The 16,302-nt window shown below is 48.3% G+C and overlaps 1 protein-coding gene and 1 non-coding gene across 6 annotated transcripts in view; one reads left to right on the top strand and one right to left on the bottom strand.

Annotated features, from left to right (window-relative positions):
* CLYBL (citramalyl-CoA lyase) overlaps positions 1 to 16,302 on the top strand; it is a 244,438-nt gene that overhangs the window by 113,008 nt on the left and 115,128 nt on the right. The gene's annotated exons all lie outside the window — the stretch shown is intronic.
* Positions 12,251 to 12,357, bottom strand: LOC127492196 (U6 spliceosomal RNA). Its single transcript, XR_007921356.1, has one exon. It is a non-coding gene; the product is annotated as a U6 spliceosomal RNA (small nuclear RNA).

Raw genomic sequence — 16,302 nt, 5'->3', positions numbered from 1 at the left:
AAAATTCGAGAAAGTTCTCGGATGAATTGCCTTATTTAAATAGCTACTTTAAGGAATTGGTACTTACAGCATATTAAATGTACTTTAGAAAAAACAGTACTAGAAAAAGCCTTCCTGATCACATCCATATGTTTAGTTTTAATTTTCATCACACTTAGCTCTGAATAATTAAGAAGGAAAAAACAATCTTAGTCGCATTGTGGGTCCCACCCAATCAAAGCCACACACACGTGGTTCGTGATCACAGCTTGGGTTCACAGCTTTCGTGTGTGTGGTATGGGCCTGGCAATTAGACTTGTGTTTTTTCCTAAAAATTATTCAGTGCTAGAGAGAGATCAATATTAAACCCTTCTAAAACCTACAAATCAGAATAATCAAGGGACTGAGTGTGACGAACAAAATATCAAAATTCTAAGCTGTGTCACATTTTGGCCTCATTTCACCGAGATTGACAGTTGAAAGGAATTTTTGAGAATCAAGGAAGAAAACAGAGATTCCATTAACACAGATCATTTTCATGTCAGTTACCAAAAAAAAAAAAAAAGTGGGTGGAACTATTCTCTCGAAATTGCAGAACCATTTTCTGGAGGAAGAAATAATTCTCCCGTGATTACTTTCATATCAAAGAACACAGGCACGGGGAGATGAATTAATTTGACGCGTTGAGCAGCCTTTGAGCTGTTGAAACTCTGAGAAGCGCCCATGGTTACGTCTGTCAGGGTGACAGTCTCCTAGCGTGACCTTTAAGAAAGGGTTACGGAGAAATACGACTTTCTATTCACATTTGCTCCGTGACCGCTTGCTCAAGCTCTGAACAGGCCAGGAAATTATCAGCTCAACTTTAAATATGTGGGATTTGGGGTACAGAATCACAGAGCACTTGCAGACTCTCGGTGCACAGTTCAGTGGGTGTGTCTGGCGTGCTCTCCGCGGCCGGCTCAATACGTGAGCCCCTAAATTCTGTCTTTTCAGCAGGCAGCTTCAGAATCAGATCCTAGGAACGCCAGCACGGAGCAGCCTCACACCCCAGGTTTGCTCCGAATGTCCACCGTGGGGAGGCAGTAGAACAAGCTGCTGCTTTCGTGTTAATGCAGAATGCAGAATTTCGGGCTCCGAGATGGCAGAGGGCAGGGAAGCTGCTGCGTCCTTTGGGCTGGCGGTAGGGTTTGCCACCCACTCCCCTTGAGACGCTCGGCAGGCTGTTGGGACGCTGGGCTCGCTCTCTGGTCTCTGCCGGCCAGTGCTGAGCAGGCTGGGCAACACCTCCGGTTAACTATTAACCACCGACAGCCTTTGACTCCTTTGTGTCTCTGGGAGCCCGGCTGGGAGCAGCCTGGAGGGAGCAGGGATGCTAATCGCATTGTTACTCAGTGTGCTCAGTGAAGGGGTGCGGGTTTCCCTCTTGACCTCGGTGTCACCCAGGGGGAGAAAAGTCCCTCCAGTTGTCCCTTCAGAGAAAACCTCTGCTCCTCCTTCTCTCGCCAAAAGCGGAGCAAGGGATTAGGGCAAGTGCCCACTCGCAGGCGCGCGTCCATTGTGGTCCCTTCTTCAACACAAAGCAGGCACTAGGCAGAGAACACAAAGCACTCTCGGCCCCTCACCCTAACCCTAACCTCCTCTCCTCTCCCCTCCTGTCCTGCCCCCGTCCCCTCCCTCTCCCTCTCCTGTCCCTCCTGGTCCTTTCTCTTGCGCTCCCCTCATCTGGTCTCAGGTGCCCTCTCCCTGCCCCGCCTGCCTTCTGCAGCTCTGAGGTCCTGCCTTCATCTTCCTCCTGGGGAAGTGGCCGTGTGGCCCTAGGAGGTGCCCGGGGCCGGAAGGCGCTCTGAAAGCTGCCGCGACCACGTTTGTTAAAGAGGGGTATAACCCACACCGTGAGGAGGCGTGGGCCTTGGTTTGGTGCAGAAGCTGCCCTCTAATTTGAGGTCCGTTTGTGGTCCCCAAAGTTGGATGGGCACCGGCCCCTCTCCCCAGCTGCGCGCCTCCCCTGGACAGCGAGGGTTCTGCATTCCGGGTGCGGTTGGACAGACAGCTTCTCACCCACAGCCATCACTCGGCAAGGGCCTGAGGTGGATTCGATACTTGCTGATTGCACCGTCGGTCTTGGATCCGATCAATGCATTGTTGGTTGTGAAATCGTGGCATGGACGTGATGAGGCAAACAAATTCGGTGATTTTTTTTTTTAATGAGAAAATATACATAAGATTTGCTGGTGAGCCCTTTTTAGGTTTGTGCTGTGGCACTGAGAGCACACTCATTATTGTGCAGCTGTCACCACCCGCCACCTCTAGAACACTCTCATCTCGCAAAACCAAGACCCTGTCCCCATTACACAGGATCCCTTCCCGGCTCCCGGCGGCGGCCCTGCCCACTTGCTGTCACAGCGAATCCCACCCTGCCTGGGACATGCATGTAAATGGGAATCCCGCACTACCTTTCCTCTCTGGCTGGCTTACCTCACCAGACAGAGTGGAGAGCTTTCAACTTTGCTTGCAGCTGTTTGCTTTCTCATTGATGCTCCTGGGGTCACTGGGAGGGACTCGCTTTGCCCCTCGATGTCAGGATGGATCCGGGAAGCAGTGCTCTGCCCTGAACCCGTGTGGCGCGCACTTTACACAGGGGACAAGATTAAGGATTGTGCTTTGCCTCGACCCCTGCCTGGTCTGTCCTTTACCTGCTGTCCAGCAAGGGGAGGCCAAGAGGGAGGGCCCTTGCCGGTAGCCCTGCTCCATAAGCAGAGCCCCACAGTGGTGAAGAGGCTAGACCACAAGCTGCTGGCCCATGTGTGGTTGCTTTGGACACAAGACCACTTTCTTTTTATTTATTTATTTACCCACATGACAAAGTGCTTGGTAACTGCCTCTTGAGAAAGTTTGCCCTGAAAACATCTTGGTTTTTCTGAGGCCAGCACGCACCTGTTTGTCTCTGCAACACTCGCCGATCTCACAGACAGCCCGTGCTGCCGGTGGGAGGACCAGAGCTGGTCTTTTGCACGCGTGTCCTTGGAAAGCTCCCTGCTTCTCTGTGCACTGTTGCCATAGTAACTGTAGCACGGGGAAGGAATCTCGCGGGGAACTTGGGAGCTTAGCAAAGTGAGAACATAAGTAGGCTGCAATTATTACTGATGCTGGTGTAAGTACCTAGTTATTAATAGTCATCAGCATGGTTGAAACTGGCAGGTGAATTTTGCTGCCGCGTGACAGGCAGGCAGGGATGGGCGAACGGGTCCTGATCCTCACTCAGTGCTGCAGATTTCTCTGTAGCCGCCAAAATTTCTAGGTGAGCTTGGGCCCGTGGGCCAAACAACACAGCACTCTTTCCTACCATGTAGCCGAGGCAGGGACTGCGACTGCACAGTTCAGCTCCCTCAGAGGATGCAGACAGCCCTAAAGGAGACTCCATTGTGGATGTGGGCAGACATCTCTGCAGGATGTTTTTGTTTTCAACCTTTATTAGCTCTTAGAGTCAAAATCTCCTTAAAGGCGCTTATAGGACGATAGAATTTATGTGTGGTATCCAAAATGAAAATTTACTGATCTGTTTCATTTAAGTAAAGTCTCCCCCCCCCCCGAAAAAAGATTTTATTATTTATTTATTTATTTGAAATGCAGAGTAACAGAGAGGGGGAGGCAGGCAGAGCTCTTCCATCTACTCGAAAATGGCCAGGTCTGAACCAGTCCAAAGCCAGGAGCCAAGAACTCTGTCAGGGTCTCCCATGTGAGTGGCAGGGGCCCAAGCACTTGGGCCGTCCTCTGCTCCTTTCCCAGGTGCATCGGCAGGGAGCTGGATCGGAAGTGGAGGTGCCAGGACTGAAATCAGTGCTCCTGTGTGGGATGTGGGGTTACAAATGGTGGCTCAATCTGCAGTACCACAATGCCAGCCCCTATATATATTTTTTTTTTGACAGGCAGAGTGGACAGAGAGATGGAGACAGAGAGAAAGGTCTTCCTTTTGCCGTTGGTTCACTCTCCAATGGCCGCTGTGGCCAGCGCATCGCGCTGATCCAAAGCCAGGAGCCAGGTGCTTCTCCTGGTCTCCCATGGGGTGCAGGGCCCAAGCACTTGGGCCATCCTCCACTGCACTCCCGGGTCACAGCAGAGAGCTGGCCTGGAAGAGGGGCAACCGAGACAGAATCCCGTGCCCCAACTGGGACTAGAACCCGGTGTGCCGGTGCCGCAGGTGGAGGATTAGCCTAGTGAGCCGCAGCGCCGGCCCAGCCCCTATATTCTTATACCTGAGAATAAACTAGAGCTTAAAAAGTGTACTGGAAATTGTGGAGGCATATACAAGCTGACTCTCTGGTTACTGTGGTTCACACTTCCTGGAGAAGGGGCAGCGTAGTCCCCTAGGAGGGCCTGCAGGGACCCGTCCACACCACCTCTGCGTGGCTATATTTTCCTCACTGCCTGGGGGACACAGCCCCTCCCGGTGCCGCCTGATGCAGTCCAGCAGTCATGTCTTGCGTCTTGCAGGGACTCCTGTTCTCTGTGTTCTCCTCCTGGAGTCTGTGCCTGTTGCCAGAGTGAGATCTGAGGTTGGAAGCAGTATCTCATGCCAGTGCCTGCCAAGCACATCCCAGTAGATTCTCCCTTCCCCAGGTCACCAACACATTTGGAAAAGCCTGTGAGATGTTCTGAAAAATACAATTGCTGTTTCTAAAAAAAATACAGCTGCTATACTCTAAGCATTTCCCTCAAATAAAAACATGTTGGGTCCTAGGCCAGTAGTGAGTGGGCCTAGCACATGTGAGAGTGAACCCAGGAAGGCTCTTCTCGTTCCGGGAGTCGCTGAGGGCTCCCAGAGCACGCCAGCCTGAGCTGGGCTCCTTCTGGAGTTTTGATGGCTTTTCAGCAGATGAGAGGCTGGTCGGGTGCTGGCTAACTTGGGAGCCTGTGGGTACCGCCTTCAAGTCAGCAGTGGTTCCCTTCAAACCTACTTTTTAGAGGGCTTTTATTCTAAGAGGTTTTGTCAGCTATATTCTCTGCATCTATTGAGATGATCATGTGGATTTTGTGAAAGGTATAAATTTGAGTCAGATTGGCTGCAGCTAAAGGAAATGTGACTGTAGAAAACACACAGTTGGTAAGGTTAGGTGGCGGACTCCAGTTGGAGCAGTTAGCCGATGCAACTGCTCTGTTACCTGAGCTCCTGGGTTGTGAGAAGGCACTAAGTCAAGGGGAAAGCAGAATCTTTATCCCCTTGGAATGTCGCATTGCACTGAAGACAAATAGTTTTTTAAAAAGTGGAGGATGTGGAAGGAGGAAAGAGCCAATTGAAGCAAGGAGTGATGTGGCAGAAGTGGGCTCTGTCAACAGGAAATCCACATTAGACCATGCTGGGCTAAGTTTTTAGGAGTCGAACGTTGACATCTACATAGACGTCCTATATGTGCTGTGTTGAAAAGGTAGACAGTGTAATTCAGATGTACCAGAAACACGAAGATACTCCAAAAAATTCACAGAAAAGGGAGCTAAAAATGTGTTTGTTGGGGCTGATGCTGTGGTATAGTGGGTTAAGCATCTGCCTGCAGTGCCAGCATCCCATATAGGTACCAGTTCGAGTCTTGGATGCTCTACTTCCAATCCAGCTCCCTGCTGATGGCCTGGGAAGGCAGTAGAAGATGGCCCAAAAGATTTGGCCCCTGCACCCACATGGGACGACCCAGAGGAAGCTCCTGGCTCCTGGCTTTGGATCAGCGCAGCTCCGGCCATTGTGGCCATCTCGGGAGTGAACCAGAAGATGCAAGACCTCCCTCTCAATCTCTCTCTCTCTCTCTCTCACAGTCTCTCAGTCTCTCAGTCTCTCAGTAACTATGCCTCTCAAGTAAATAAGTAGATCTCTTTTTTTGTAAAGGTGTGTTTGTTTTGGTGCAAAACATTTTTGAAATCCATGCCTAGGTAGGAAGCTTCAAAAAGTTCATGGAAATGCATAACAGACTAAAACTGTGCATGAATTTCAAGACTTTTTTTTTTTTTTTTTTTTTTGACAGGCAGAGTGGACAGTGAGAGAGAGAGACAGAGAGAAAGGTCTTCCTTTGCCGTTGGTTCACCCTCCAATGGCCGCCGTGGCCACCGCGCTGATCCGATGGCAGGAGCCAGGAGCCAGGTGCTTTTCCTGGTCTCCCGTGGGGTGCAGGGCCCAAGGAGCTGGGCCATCCTCCACTGCACTCCCTGGCCACAGCAGAGAGCTGGCCTGGAAGAGGGGCAACCGGGACAGAATCCGGTGCCCCAACCGGGACTAGAACCCGGTGTGCCGGCACCGCTAGGCAGAGGATTAGCCTAGTGAGCCACGGCGCCGGCCTGAATTTCAAGACTTTTTGCACCAAAACAAAATTATCTTTTAATTTCATTTTCCAGGGACTTTTTGAGTTATACCTCTGATATACCTTCATTTCCTACAACTTACCTCATTTTGGTCTCAAATTCCCATATTGCTGGCACTGCAAAGCGGCAGCTTTACCCTCTGTGCCATAGCACTGGCCCTGGGACTGACTTATGTCACTAAGCATCCATTTTGTTGTAAAAAACAGGACTTTATTCTCTTATGGCTGAGTAGTATTCCATAATTTATGTATACCACATTTTCTTTATAAAGTCATTAGTTGGTGGACATCTTGATTTATTCCATTTCTTTGCTATTGTGAATTGAGCTATAATAAACATGGGGACACAAATAACTCTTTAATATGCTGATTTTTGTTTGGGTAAATTCCCAGGAATGGGATAGCAAGGTCATATTGTAGATCTATTTTCAGATCTCTGAGGAATCTCCATACTCTGTTCTGTAATGGTTGTACTAGTTTACATTCCCACAAGCAGTGGATTAGGGTAGCTATTCCCTACATCCTCACCAACATTTATTTGTTGATTTTTGGATGATAGCCAATCTAACTGGGGTGAGGTGATACATTATAGTGGTTTTTATTTGCATTTCCCTGATGGCTGGTGAACCTGAGCATTTTTTTCTGTATCTGTTGACCATTTGTATTTCATACTTTGAAAATTGCCTGTTCATGTCCTTTGCCCGTTTCTTAATAGAATTATTTGTTTTGTTGTTGTGGAGTTTCTTGAGCTCTTTATAGATCCTGACTATTACTCTTTTATGAGTTGCATAGTTTGCCAATATTTTCTCCTATTCTGTTGGTTCCCTCTTCACTCTGTTGAATATTTTTTAGTAGTGCAGAAGCTTCTTAGCTTGATGTAATGCTATTTGTCTGTTTTTGTCTTTTATTGCCTGTGCTTTTGAGGTCTTTTCCAAGAAGTGTTTGCTACCGCAATGTCTTGCAGAGTTTCCCTGATGTTTTCCTCTAATAATTTGATAGTATTAGGTCATAGATGCAGATCCTTGATCCATTTTGAGTTGATTTTTGTACAAGGTATAAGGTAGGGGCCTTGGTTCATTTTTCTGACTGTGTAGATCCAATTTTCCCAGCACCATTTGTTGAAGAAACTACCCTTTCTCCAAGGATTGATTTCAGCTTGTTTGCCAAAGATTAGTTGGTTATAGATGCATGGATTAATTTCTGGGGTTTCTATTCTGTTCCATTGGTCTACATGTTTATTTTTATATAAAATAGTACCTGCTGTTTTGATTATACTTCCCTTGAGTATGCCTTGAAATCTGGCATTGTGATACCTTCTGCTTTGTTTTTGTTGTATAAAATTGCTTTAGCTATTCAGGATCTGTTGTTCTGTATGTTCCATATGATTTTTAGCATTTTTTTTTCTAGATCTGAGAAGAATATAGTTGGTATTTTGATTGCATTGACTTTTTTTTTTTTTTTTTTTTTTTTTTTTTTGACAGAGTGGACAGTGAGAGAGAGGAGACAGAGAGAAAGGAGAAAGGTCTTCCTTTGCCGTTGGTTCACCCTCCAATGGCTGCCGCGGCCGGCGCACTGCGCTGATCTGAAGGCAGGAGCCAGGTGCTTCTCCTGGTCTCCCATGGGGTGCAGGGCCCAAGGACCTGGGCCATCCTCCACTGCACTCCCTGGCCACAGCAGAGGGCTGGCCTGGAAGAGGGGCAACAGGGACAGAATCTGGCGCCCTGACCGGGACTAGAACCCCGTGTGCTGGCGCTGCAAGGCGGAGGATTAGCTTAGTGAGCCACAGTGCCGGCTGCATTGAATCTGTAAATTGCTTTTGATAGTATGGGCATTTTGATGAAAATAATTCTTCCAATCCACAAACATAGAATGTTTTTCTATTTTTTGGTGTCTTCTAATTCTTTCTTTAATGTTTTGTAATTTTCATTGTAGAGATCTTTCACATCTTGATTACATTTATTCCAGTGTATTTAAGTTTTTTTTTGTTTGTTTGTTTGTTTGTTTTGTTTGTTTTTTTTGTTTTTTTTTTTTGTTTTGTAGCTATTGTGAATGGGGCTGATCTTGTAAGTTCTTTCTTTGCTGTGGCATTGCCTATATTTATAGAAAGGGTATTAATTTTTGTGTGTTGAGTTTATATCCTCAACTTTGCCAAACTCTCTTCCCATAGTCTCTTAGTGGAGTCTTTTGGTTCCTCAAAAATAGAATCTATATATGTAAACAGCAATAAGTTGACTTGCTTCTTTGTAATTTGTATCCCTTTGATTTCTTTTTCTTGCCTAATGGCTCTGGATAAAACTTCCAGGATTATACTGAATAGCAATGTTGAAAATTGGCATCCTTGTCTGGTTCCAGATCTTTGTGGGAATGCTTTCATGTTTTCCCCATTCAATAAGATGCTGGCTATGGGTTTGTCATATATTGCCTTGATTATCTTGAGTAATGTTCCTTCTGTGCCCAATTTGCTTAAAATTTTCATCATGAAAGGAGGTTGTATTTTATCAAACGCTTTCTCTGCATCTATTGAGATAATCATATATTTTTAAGATTTATTTATTCATTTGAAAGGAAGAGTTACAGAGAGAGAAGGAGTGACCTACACAAAGAGGGAGAAAGAGAATATCTATCTAATATCTATATCTATATCTATATCTATATCTATATCAAGAGATTGAGAGATCTTCCATCTGCTGGCTTAAACCCCAAATGGCAATAACTGCCAGGCCAGAGCCAGGCCAGGGCCAGGAGCCAGGAGCTTCTTCTGGGTCTCTCATGTGGATGCAGGGGCCCAAATATTTGGTCCATATTCCACTGCTTTACCAGGCACATTAACAGGGAGCTGAATTGGAAGTAGAACATCTAGGACTCAAACCAGCACCCATATGGGATGCTGGCACTGCAGGCTTTACCCACTATGCCACAACAATGGCCCTGAAGAGGTGGTTTTTTTTAAAAATTAAGCAAAATTGATACAGCATTGGTTAAATCCCTTCCCCCCCTCAAAAAAAGAGAGAGAAGACCCAAATCAATAAAATCATAGTTGATAAAGGGGATATAACAATGAAAACCACTGAAATAAAAAGAATCATCAGGAATTACTACAAACAGTTATATGCCAACAAATTGGAAAATCTAGGCGTCGGCAATGTGGTGTAGCAGGTTAAGCTACTGCCTACAGTGCTGGCATCCCATATGGGCGCTGGTTCGAGTCCTGGCTCCTCCACTTCTGATCCAGCTCTGCTATGGCCCGGGAAAGTAGTACAAGATGGCCCAAGTCCTTGGTTCCTGGAACCCATGTGGGAAGACCCAGAGGAGGCTCCTGGCTCCTGGCTTTGGATCGGCGCAGCTCTGGCTGTTGTGGTATATTAGGGAGTGAACCAGCGGATGTAAGAGCCCTCTGTCTCTCTCTGCCTCTCCTCTCTCTCTGTAACTCTGACTTTCAAATAAATAAATAAATCTTAAAAAAAAAAAACAAATTGGAAAATCTGGAAGAAATGGATAGAATTCTGGACACATACAACCTACCAAAATTGAGTCATAAAGACAGAAAATCTTAATAGACCAATAACCTAGACAGAGATTGAATCAGTAATAAAGACCTCCTGACAAATAAAAGCCGAGTGACCAAATTCACCGCTGAATTCTACCAAACTTTTAAAGAACTAATTCCAGTTCTTCTCATACTATTCAGAACAATTCAAAGGGAGGGAATCCTCTCACATTTTTTCTGAGACTAGAATCAAATTTCAAAATTTAATTTCAAAACCAGGAAAAGATACAACAAAGAAAGAGAACTATAGACCAATGTCATTGATGAACACAGATTCAGAAATCCTCAACAAAATACTAGCTAATCACATCCAACAATCCACCAGAATGATCATTCTCCTGGACCACGTGGGGTTTTTCCCTGGTATGCAGGCATGTTTCAACATACACAGATCAATAAATGAGATGCAGCACATTAAAAACTCAAGAATAGAAACCATGTGATCCAGGCTGGCACTGTGGCTCTTAGGGTTAAAGCCCCAGTCTGCAAGCAGAGCGGCCTGGATTTGAACAAGCACTCTGATACAGGATGCTGCTACTGCAGATGGTGGCTTCACCTGCTGCACCCCAAGGCCAGCCCCAGATCTGCTGTTCTAACAAGCTTCCCCATGAGAACAGACTGTCCTAGGAGAGATGGGCAGCAGCAACCAGTTGCTTTTAAATAACAAGGATCTAGAGAGCTTTAATAAATGCTGGCGCCTGGGCTCTGCTCCCAGTACAGTTCATTTAATTGCACATGGTAGGGTACAGCCCAGAAATTGACAATTTTTTAAAGCTCCCCAGGTGATTGTTCTCACAAATCCCAGGTTGAGAATCCCTGTTGTGCTAGGGACTAGCTGTGCCTCGAATTAAAGAAATGTTTAATTAATGGCATCAGGAAGAGGAGGAAAGGGACAGGACAGAAAGGAGGCCAGGAGGGCCCCCCTCTGGGATATGGTATCTAAAAAAAGGTCCCTTTGTAGACAGAACTCACCATAAGGCTAACAGATTTTTTTCATCTCATCTTAAGTCCCTGCTTTACATATTGTTTGAATACATTTGCATGTTGACTATCAAGAGGCCCTAACTCCAAGTATGTAAGACAAAATAAGTTCAATCCTGTCACCTGCTGCAATCATATTTGTAAGTGATAGTCAGTGAACAGCTCAAGTACAGAACAAATTTAGGAACAGCCGGGGCTGGGGGAAAGAGGGCTTACTAGCAGGAAGGGAGGAGGGAGGCTCCTGGAAGTACCCCCTGCCTCTTCCTGCGGAACCGTGACTTCTGCCACCTGCCCAGTGACGGCCTCTCCCGCCCCGAGTCTGCAGCAGCATGTGGGCCCCATCGCCTTGCACCTTTCTTCTTTCCATTGTTCCAGTTGTGCAGCCTTTGATCTTCCCTTCCCCTCAAGCCTTCTGTGTGCCAGCTTTGCACCTGCCTGACCCCATTTCGCAGGTCGTTCTCCCTGGGCCTCATGCCATTTTTTTTCTCTGGTGCTGCCTCCCCACTGTGCTTATCACAGGGCAGCTTGAGGCCAGCCACTGCATATAATTGTGCAGGATCTGCCGTGGGCAGGGTGACCAGTGCCCTGCAGCCCAGCCCCAAAGCTACAGGTCATGCTGTAGCAGGAGCAGGGCTCCCTCTGCCCACCGCTCTCCTCTGGCCTTTGCTAATTTGCACAAGGGTATTATCAGGTGCACTGGTGGAGGCCATGCAGTGCACCCACTGGGTGCTTACTAAGTGCTCATGGAATGAACAAATGAAGTAAGTGCAATGAGACTGCAAAGAGGCTTCAGAGTCATGTAAGGGAAAAGTGAAGTCCTGAACTAGAGTGTAATATGCCATGGGAAGGCAGGAATGGACAGGGAAAGGAAGGGGGTGTGTGTCAGGGATTGCGTGAAAGATTCCTGGATGGGCCGAGCAGGGAGTGAAAGTGACCTCCTGCTGCAGTTGGCCACTGACAGCTGCTAATCTAGTTGAGGAAACCAGACTCCGAATTCCTAGTGCTGGACTATACAGACCAACGCACGTGGGTGACAGGCGACAGGTAACAGAAGTACCTGTAGCTACATGCTCCTTTCCTAAACAATTAACTTTATTTGATGGGCAGAGAGACAGAGATCTGCCATCTGCTGCTTCACTCCCCAAATACCTACAACAGCCAGGGCTGGGCCAGGCTGAAACCAAAAGCCAGGAACTCAATCCAGGTCTCCCATGTCGGTGGGAGAGGCTCAAGTATTTGAGCCATCACCTGCTGCCTCCCAGTGTGCACGTTAGCAAGAAACTGGGTGAGAAGCAGAGCCAGGACTCAAACCCAGGCACTCTGATATGGGCTGCAGCGTCCCGAGCAGTGTCTGCTGCACCACGTGTCTGCTCCTTCACCTTGCTTAGTCTTTTTTTTTTTTTTTAATATGGAACGCTTCACGAATTTGCGTGTGATCCTTGCGCAGGGGCCATGCTAATCTTCTCTGTATCGTTCCAATTTCAGTATATGTGCTGCCGAAGCGAGCGCCTTGCTTAGTCTTCAGAGTGAACCTTCACCTGCATGGGGGTGCGTTTCACCTGTGAGAGGCAGGTGTGGTGTTGCTTCTCTCCTCACTGCCAGTCGAAACACTGAGTTGCACTATATACCATTACCATTTTGTAGGTAAAAATCAGCAGTTTCATATAGTTCAGCCGAATGCTTTCTACTGTTTTATGCTGCCTCTTGAGACCTTTGAAATGCTTTCACTGGTTGGTTTTCAGCCAATTTTAAAGAAAAAAAAGGGAGTAATGTTCTTTCCAGTAAAGAGAAAAATAGAAAAAAGGTCTACAGGAGCAGAAATGTCTTAATTCCGAGTCCTGTGGTATAGAGGCATTCCCAGTGACGTTGTGATGTTTTCCTTCAATTGTGTGTGTGTGTGTGTGTGTTTCTTAAAGAACCTGTGGGGAGCAGCTCGGACTAGACTAAGTTACTGGAATTAAGACTTATTCTATGCATCTGCTCTCCTCTGTGGGGAGCAGCTCGGACTAGACTGTTACTGGAATTAAGACTTATTCTATGCATCTGCTCTCCTACAATATGGCGCTGGGAGAGGAGAAAACAGCTTCTACCCAGCTGCCTCCAGTTCAACTAATAAACTGTAGGACTTGCTCCTGATTGGAGGAGAGCAGCGTACTCGGCGTGTGGGCAGCCGAGTTGGGATTGGCGGAAGAGGACTATAAAGGAGGAGAGAGACGGCATGCACCAGGAACATCTAAGGGGAACATCTAAGGGGAACATCTAAGGGGAACACCTGTGCAGCCCCCGAGAGAGCCGGCCGGCGGTGTGCCGCTCCCCTGCGGAAGTGGGGAAAGTGGCCAGGGGGAACTGCCCTTCCACGGAGGTGGAAGGGATAGTAGCCAACCCGGGAAGAACCAGCAGCAAACCCGGGGAGGGCCGAGCAGACGAAAGAACAGCGCAGGGTCCTGTGTTGCTCCTCCACGAAGAGGGGGAGCGACATAATGGTGCCGTGACTCGGATATAAAACCTAGGACGGATAGGAAACTTAGGACGGATATGAAACTTAGGAGGGAAGAAACGGGAAGAACTGGGAAAATATCGGAGAGAGAAACTAGCAAACAGCCTAGGGAAAATACCGGAGAGAGAGACTAGCAAAGAGCCTAGGTGCCGGAAGAAGCTATTGAAAGCCTAGGCATAGACTCGGATATGGACTGTGGGAAAGAAGTTAGGATTGACAGCGAAAGTGAAAGCTTTCATAGACTCGGATGCGGACTATGGCGGGGAAGCTAGGAGACTGAAAGCGAAAGTGAAACCTGGAGGAGGCTTGGACTCGGATACGGACTGTGGGGAGAAGCCAGGAGAAATGAGAGGAATATTGTTGGAAGAAAACTTAAGGAAACATACCGGGTAGAGAGAAATGTTAGGGAGGATGAAGCCGCGAGTGCAGGCCGAGGCAGAGATATAAGCCACCTTGGAATTCTTCAAGTCACCCCGGGGAGCAAGAGGCGAAGATCTGGAACCAGAGGCAGAGACGTGGGCCGCCAGAATTCGCCAGGTTAGTCCGGGGAACTTGGACTGAGTGCCGGTGGTGGCGGAAACATTCGCGGAGGCCGCCGCGTGCAGAGAGAGCACGGGGCGTTGGCGCGGGGCCGTGGTGCGGGCGCGAGGTGCGTGGAGACCGCGGAGCGTGCGCGCAGAGCCGGGAACCCGCCGGCGGGGCGAGGCGCCAGGAAGCCGCGCAGAACTGTGAAGCCGCCGCGCGGGGCGGGCGCCGGCGGGGCGAGGCGCCGGGAAGCCGCGCAGAGCCGTGAAACTGCCGCGGGGCGAGGTGCCGAGAAGCAGCCTCGGGGCGGGCGCCGCCGGAAAGCCGCAGGGATAAGAGAAACAGAAGTTTGGAAGTAAAAGTGAGAGAAATGGGAATGTTGGCAGACAGAAGTAAAATGGGAGAAATAGGAATGCCCGGAGATAGAGAAATAGAGAAATAAAAAGGCCTCCCTACAACACTGCAATGTGAGAGCTTGGATTCGGTCTGCCTAATCAAGTGAGGCGATGAGCACCTGCGGGCAGCTAGCAGCTTATGCACCGCAGGTCACCGAAGACAGGCACGAATTAACATCAGTAAGGCTTCCCCACAATACAACAATATTAAGCTTGGATTCGGTCTGCCTGATTTAAGGCGGTAAGCGCCAGCAAGCAGCTCGACCAGAGTATGAGCTGCAGGTCACCGAAGATAGGCACGAACCAACACTAATAAGTCTCCCCCACAATAAGGCAATGAGAAGGCTTGGATTCGGTTTGCCTGATAGAGCTTGTAAGCCCCTGCAAGCAGAGCAGAGCATGCGCTGCAGGGCACCGAACACAGGCACGCATCAGCACCTAAAAACCTCCTCACAATGGCGAAGAGAGGACCCGGATTCGGTTTGCCTCATTGATAGGACTTGTAAGAACCTGTGGCAACTCTAGCAAGTAGAGCAGAGTGTGTGCTGCGGGACACCGAAGACAGGCGCGTATCAACGCCAAAAAAATAAAAAGAAAGGGGGATCTGTGGGGAGCAGCTCGGACTAGACTAAGTTACTGGAATTAAGACTTATTCTATGCATCTGCTCTCCTCTGTGGGGAGCAGCTCGGACTAGACTGTTACTGGAATTAAGACTTATTCTATGCATCTGCTCTCCTACAATATGGCGCTGGGAGAGGAGAAAACAGCTTCTACCCAGCTGCCTCCAGTTCAACTAATAAACTGTAGGACTTGCTCCTGATTGGAGGAGAGCAGCGTACTCGGCGTGTGGGCAGCCGAGTTGGGATTGGCGGAAGAGGACTATAAAGGAGGAGAGAGACGGCATGCACCAGGAACATCTAAGGGGAACATCTAAGGGGAACACCTGTGCAGCCCCCGAGAGAGCCGGCCGGCGGTGTGCCGCTCCCCTGCGGAAGTGGGGAAAGTGGCCAGGGGGAACTGCCCTTCCACGGAGGTGGAAGGGATAGTAGCCAACCCGGGAAGAACCAGCAGCAAACCCGGGGAGGGCCGAGCAGACGAAAGAACAGCGCAGGGTCCTGTGTCGTTCCTCCACGAAGAGGGGGAGCGACAGAACCAAGGTAGTGTTCTATAAAATGCAGTTTGCAAGGTTAAGCCACCACCTGAGACACAAACATCTCACATTAGAGTGCTGGTTCAAGTCCCAGCCACTCCACTTCTGATTTACCTCCCTGCTAATGTACCTGGGAAGGTGGTTGAATATGGCTCACATTCTTGGGTCCCTGCCACCTATGTGAGAGACCTGAAGGAAGCTCCTGGCTCCTGGCCCAGCCTTGCATGTTGTGGTCATTTGGGGAGTGAACCAGCGGATGGAAGATCTCCATCTCTCCCCCTCCCTCCTCTCTCTGTATCTCTACCTTTCAAAAAAACAACAAAAAAGATAATTATGACTGTCTTCATTAAATATGGAATATCTATAAAATTTCAGCTTTATTGAGACATAATTGATAAATGTATACAATGGTACTTCAAAAAGTTTGTGGAAAAATGGAATTTTTTGGTAAAGATTTATTTATTTATTTATTTATTTATTTATTTAAAAGGCAGAGTTACAGAGAGAGGGGGGTAGAGATAGAGGGAGAGAGTGAGAAAGAGATATTCTATCCTCTGGTTCACTCCTCATGTGACCACAACCACCAGCGCTGGGCCAGGCCCAAGCCAGGAGCCAGGAGCTGCTTCTGGGTCTCCCATGTGGTGCAGGGGCGCACGCACTTGGGTCATCTGCTGCTGCTCTTCCCAGGCTATTAGCAGGGAGCTGGATCAGAAGTATAGTAGCTGAGACTCCAACAGGTGCCCATGTGGGACACCGGTGCTATAGGCATCGATTTAACCTACTGTGCCACAACAGTGGCCCCATTGCAGCGTCTGACACAGTTTCTTGGGATGTCAGCATCCCATACTGGAGTGCCTGGTTTGAGTCCCATGTTCTCCACATCTCA

The sequence above is a fragment of the Oryctolagus cuniculus genome, chromosome 9, assembly GCF_964237555.1.
Source record: "Oryctolagus cuniculus chromosome 9, mOryCun1.1, whole genome shotgun sequence".
NCBI classification, from domain to species: Eukaryota; Metazoa; Chordata; class Mammalia; order Lagomorpha; family Leporidae; genus Oryctolagus; species Oryctolagus cuniculus.
The sequence above is the reverse complement of the archived record's forward strand: the minus strand, read 5'-3'. Positions and strand labels throughout refer to the sequence as shown.